The following is a 6,015-nucleotide window of genomic DNA, read 5'->3' on the forward strand; positions in this document are numbered from 1 at the left end:
GCTTCAGAACTGATCCATTCCAGCCTTTGTCACTATTACTGTCTTATTAACCTTAGATGCTGAGCTTTAAAGTTTAAAAAAAACCTATAAAGTCAAAGAGAGAATTTTAAATCAAATGAGGAAATGTGTTTAAGGTTTACTGGTGGGGGAGGGGTTGGCTCAGGGATTGACAGTGGGAGAAAGAACTAAAAACATCTGTTGATCTCAGAGGACTTTACAAAAGGAAGGCTATATCATATCCCTCTCAGGGAAATTGAGGCACTGGGAAGTGATGTGGCTTGCCAAAGTTACACAGTGAATTGATCGCAAAACTAGGCCCCAGATCAGGTCTGAAATGACTAGCTACGCACAGATGCAAAGACAACACCAGAGGGAGTCCACAGTTCCTAATAAAAACTAACTATGCCGCTCTTGGCAAAAGGGTGATAAATGTTTTTATGACTTACAGTACATTTAAGCAGCTCTTAACCTAAGTTCATTTCTTTGAGGTTATAAAGATAGCACTAAAGAAGGCTCTGTGGAGCTTAGTGGTGTTGAGCTATGCACTATAAGTTGTCCATCCTACAGCACAGGATGGGGGCCTTTCTGCTCTAGTGCCCAAGAGCTACGAGTAGTACGTAACATTATGGGCTCAATGGAGGAATTACTAGATAAGGTTCTCTGGCGTGTGTGGTGCTGAATTTCAGACTAGATCAGTAGTTCTCAAACTGTGGGTCAGGACCAGGGTTCCCTCTAATTTTTCCCACCCATGTGCGGAATGAATTTTGTTATGTGCACCAATATGGAGGTGATGTGTGATACATCACCTTCATACTGATGCACATAACAAAATTCATGTGGTGGGAGTGGGGCTGAGGGGTTGAAAGTATGGGAGGGGGCTCAGGGCTGGGGCAGAGGTTTGGGGTGCAGAGATGTGAGGGCTCCAGCTGGGGGTGTGGGCTCTCAGGTGGGGCTGGGAATGAGCGGTTTGGGGTTCAGGAGGGTGCTCAGGGGCTATGTGTGGAGACTCCCCCCAGCTCTCTCTCCCCGCAGCAGCAGCACCTGGGCTGGGGAGGGAGAGGCACCTCTCCCTGCTGCAGCAGCTCTGGGGTTGGGGCTGCAGGATAGGTGCCCTACCCCAGGCCCCAGCAGGTCTGGGTTGGGGGAGGGTCACCCCAGGCATGCCTGGGTCCGGGCCACTCCAACTGGGGCTGGGTCGCTCCAGCCATGCCGCCCCAGCAGGTCTGGGCCACTCCTGGGCTGCGCCGCCCTGGCTGCAGCTGGGGCTGGGCCACTCCTCCCCAACCATGGCTGGACCTGATCCAGCTGCACCACCCCAGCAGGTCCGGGCAACCTGTCCACAACTGGGTCCAGGCTGCTCTGGCTGTGCCTGAGGCCGGCCTGGCCTGCATCACAGCAGAGTTGGTGCAGGGGGAGTGGCACCCCATGTCCTGGCCACAGCACGTTGGGGGTCAGGCTAGGTGGGGACAAGGAGAGGAGCGCCCCTTCCCCAGCAGGTCCCTGGGCGGGTTCTTTGAACGCCTGTGCGGCACTAAGTAGGCTGCTGCATGGCCTCGCAGTTTACAGGGAACTTAGGTCAGGACCCAGTTTTAATGGGATTGCCAGGGCTGCTGTTAGACTTGCTGGAGCCCAGGGCCAAAGCCAATGCCTGGGGTCATGTAGTAATTTTTGTTGTCAGAAGGGGGTCGCGGTGCAATGTAGTTTGAGAACCCCTGGACTAATGATTGCTTCTGGCATTAAACTCTATGAACCTCCTGTGCTCTAACTACTAGATAAGAGCTACTCTCCCTCACCTGCGGGTGTTGGTTCTAATCCAGCCCAGCCTAGCAGTGCCGGAAGGTTATTTACCATCTGATGGCTGTTAGGAAGTGTGTGCAGGGTAAGTGGAGGGCCTAGGTCTAGTTCACGGGGGACAGGTATTCCCACCACAAAGACACAACCAACTGGTACTAGCCTGGCCCCTTGCTTAGCAACCACTGTAGAAACGAGAGTAAGAGAGGAAGGGATGAAAATTAGAGTAGAAAAAGAAATAATGAAAAGCAAACTACAGAACACATACAAATAAGCCCAGAAGGATCTTTCTTCAAAGAATAAAAGGAACCATTAAGCCAGTTACAAATGAAAGTGGATACCGTATGGTGGGGATAAAGAAAGAACATTGTTAAACAGTTACTTTGCTTTTGTCTTTTCTGAGGAGATGGGAAGAAATATAACAAAGCCAAGGATCAGGTTCTCAGAGGGGAATCAGGCAAGGTACTGATAAGAGAATGGGTTATACAAAGTTTAGCTGTTCTTAAAGCAGCAGTTCTGGGTTGCATGCCACATGAGCTGTAAAGGAGCCAAGAGGGGAAACCAGCAAACCTTCACAGCAACAGACACTAGTAAAACCGCATTAGAGGGGTCTTGGAGGGAGCAAACCGATAACTCCAAAGGCAAGAGTCAAAATAAGAAACTACAGAGCAGTGAGTTTACTGTATAGTACTGGGGAAAGCTTGGAAGCCTGTGGCAAGGGCTGGAGGGAGAACCCCTGGAAAAGTATTTTGCTAGAGGGTAGTCAGTGTGGATTCAGGCATGGTAGGTGTGGCAGTCTATACTCTTATTTTCACCTTTTTCCCAAGACTATGATACATTTTGCGTAACATATGCCTTGTAAGGTATCGTTTGAAAACTCAATCTGCTGAACATTATTGTCCTGGTAAAATGTGTGTCAACATTGTATGTAAAGTTTTAAGATTCTACTGTATGACATTGCTGAATATGTTCCAAGTTTAGAAAAACAGCTTCAGACCATTTCCCCAGAGAAAAAAGGCTAGCCACCACCTCAGCCAGGTGTCAACATAAGCAAATGGACTATCACCTAGTCAGATAGCCATTATTTGGCAGGAAGACGGGTGTGGGCGAGAAATGTACATATTGGCAAAGAAACAGCTGGGGGTTTCCGTCCCCCAGACCAACTGTTGCCTGAAGCCCAGTAAGAGAGGATCCTCAAAGAGGAGAGAAAGATATAAGAATAGAGAACACACAACACAAATGACATCTCCCCTCCCTTTCTTTCTGCTCACAGCATCAACAGCACCTGAAAGAACACTGAACTGGGGGCGGGATCCTGGCAGGGAAGCTTCCCTCCACTAAAGACTGCAAAAAGCAGGTGGTGAGAAAAACCTTTCCTTTTAACTCATTTAGCTTTTTAAGTTAGATATTAGTTTGCATTTTCTTTTTTATTTTCTTTGTAACCAATTCTGACTTTTATGTCTTGTTACTTTTCTGTCTCATTAAAATCTATCTATTGAGAGTTAATAAACTTTATTTTATTGTTTTGTCTAAACCAATGTGTTTGGATTGAAGTGTTGGGGAACCTCCACTTGAAATGACCTATCCTTGAGAGGGTTTGTGCATATCATTATCTGTTAATGAAATGATGGACTTTCTATGAGCTTGTATTGTCCAGAAGGAGAGAGCTGGGCACTACACAATGCATATTTCTGGGCACAAGTCTGGGACTGGGAGTTCGCTGCTGTCCTTCTGCAATATAATTTAGGAATGGCTGGCTAGAAGCACTCTTATAATTCAGCTGGGAATGATTTTGAATACTGGAGGGTGTGAGAGAGCAGGCCAGGAGTGGTTGCTCTCACAGCAAAGCAGTGTAAAAAGCACCCCAGACTGGAGAATTGAGGTGACACAGCTGTCCATCAGTCCAGATTGTACCCTGGGTAATGTCATAGGAGGTCATGCTTAACTAACTGCTGCAGTTCTGGGAACGTAATGCTGCCAGGGTGAATAAGGGATATTCAGAGGCTGGAGAATACTTAGACTTTCAAAAGGTGGTGGATGGGTTTTGAAAAGAGTATTTGCTGATGCTACTGAAGTCGGAGTCGCAGCAAACGGCAAGGAACACTGCAATCTGATTCCTAAGGATTTGGAGTGTTTTATAGGATTGGGGACGCAGCTCAATCCCCAGGTGAGAAAGTTACAGTTGAGACCTTCTAATAGATGTTCAAGTAAAAGCCTAAATGGTTGAAGATGGGAAATTTGCAGTTCCAGCATGAGCCCTGCCTCTGCACCCACCTCCTTCCCTCTCTCACCTGTGGGCTGGAGCCCCACACTGATCCCCAGAGAAAGCCATCCCTCTGTTCTGCTGGGTGTATGATCTCCATTAGTATAGTATTTAGCTGTAGACCAGGGGTTCTCAAACTGGAGGTTGGGGCCCCTCAGGGGGTCATGAGGTTATTATGTGGGGGGTCACGAGCGGTCAGCCTCCACCCCAAAGCCCACTTTGCCTCCAGCATTTATAATGGTGTTAAATATATAAAAAGTGTTTTTAATTTATAAGGGGGTTGCACACAGAGGCTTGCGATGTGAAAGGGGTCACCAGTACAAAAGCTTGATAATCACTGCGTAGACCAGGCTCCCACCCTTCCAACCTCTACTGGGAAACAGAATGTAATTGCAAGCTGGCAGAACACCACTGATTGCTGGAGCAATACACAGGACCCAGAGGGACTAGACAGCGGAATAAGAGACACACTGGGTGCATCCAACCTCTTCAGGCTATATCACATGACTTGTTGATTGACCTGAATGGGCCTGCACTCTGGCAGTGACAGATGCTGGCTGCGGACTCAGAAGGTAGCAAGACTTCTACACAGCCTGCTGTCTCATGGGTCTGTGGCCAGTATTTGTGGCGAGGAGGAGGTCTCTGGAGCGTGTGTGGTGGGAAGTCACAGTTGCTCAAGGGAGAGTGAAAGTGGGAGGTTCAGTGGGGTTTCCAGGCCATGCAAGGAGGAGGAAGTTTGGCTCTCCAGCCCATCGTGGGATGGTGGATGAAGGAAGGTGTCAGGACTGCATACAACAGATAAGATATTTTATTTATTTGGATCGAAACCCTCCACCCCAAAGAAGGCCCTTCCAGGCAGTGCCTGTGCCATAGATTTATAAGAGGTGTTACAAACCACAGCCCGTGAAATCAGCAGCATTTTCCCTTCCCCACCCCAGGTACATCTTGTTCTAATCAGCAGCATGGATCAGAACTCCCCTCCCACCTGGACAGACTCAGCTCCCCTGCACTGCCCCCTCAACAGGTCTGGAGGGTCACCGCGTTTAGGCTGTTCTGGACGTTGGTTGGGGGATGACTCCTTTCTGTCTGAAGGAAAAGGAAACGACACAGAGCGTGCTTGCCAGCTGCTGCCTCTGTGTTGTACACTTTAGATTGTGAGCACTCTGTGACAGGAACTGTCCCCCGCTATGGGTCTGGGCAGTGCCCAGCACAAAGGGGCTTTGATTTCAGGTGGAGTCTCTGGGCAGTATCATCAATTTAAACAATATCAGCAAGTAGGTTACATCAAGAGCTCCCCTGATCATCTGAGTCATGGCAGCATGATTCAGGGGGAAAGGGGACTTCTCCAGCAGGAAGGTCCCAGGCTGCTGGCAGCTTTCGAGCTCCTGCGATATGAGATACTGTAGTTTTTGTAGTCACAGTGGGATGGTGGGACAAATGGATGATCAAATCTTCGCTTACTATGGAGTGGGTGGCTGCTGCACTCTTCAAAATGTGGGCCTGTGGCCCATAGTAAATGTGAACATAGGGTACTGTGGGCAAGACAAAGGGGTGTCCAGCCTATATGTGGATGGCAGAAATCTCCATCAGCATCAGATCCTCTATGACACAAGGAGTTCATGAGAAGACCACTTGACCACAGCCACAGCAAAATCCTGAGTAGCCGAACTGTACCAACAGTAAAACCACCAGGCCACACTGCTACACCTGTGAGCTCAGCATCACCCAATGCAAAGATTTGCTATCATAGTGAACTTGGGGGGAAAAATCAGCAAAGGTCTCTGAGTGCACAAGCAGCAGAAACCACAACAGGACAGACAAGCACCATGCCACCCCCCGTTAGCATTTCCTGAGTCAGAGTGGTAGAGGCCCTGGAAGTACTATGGGATGTCTGTGCCCCTTGTGGATTGCAAAATCAAGTGACAAACACCTGGGCCCATTCTGCACTGGTGTGGTCAGTG

Source organism: Mauremys reevesii, linkage group 10, assembly GCF_016161935.1.
Source record: "Mauremys reevesii isolate NIE-2019 linkage group 10, ASM1616193v1, whole genome shotgun sequence".
Taxonomy (NCBI): Eukaryota; Metazoa; Chordata; order Testudines; family Geoemydidae; genus Mauremys; species Mauremys reevesii.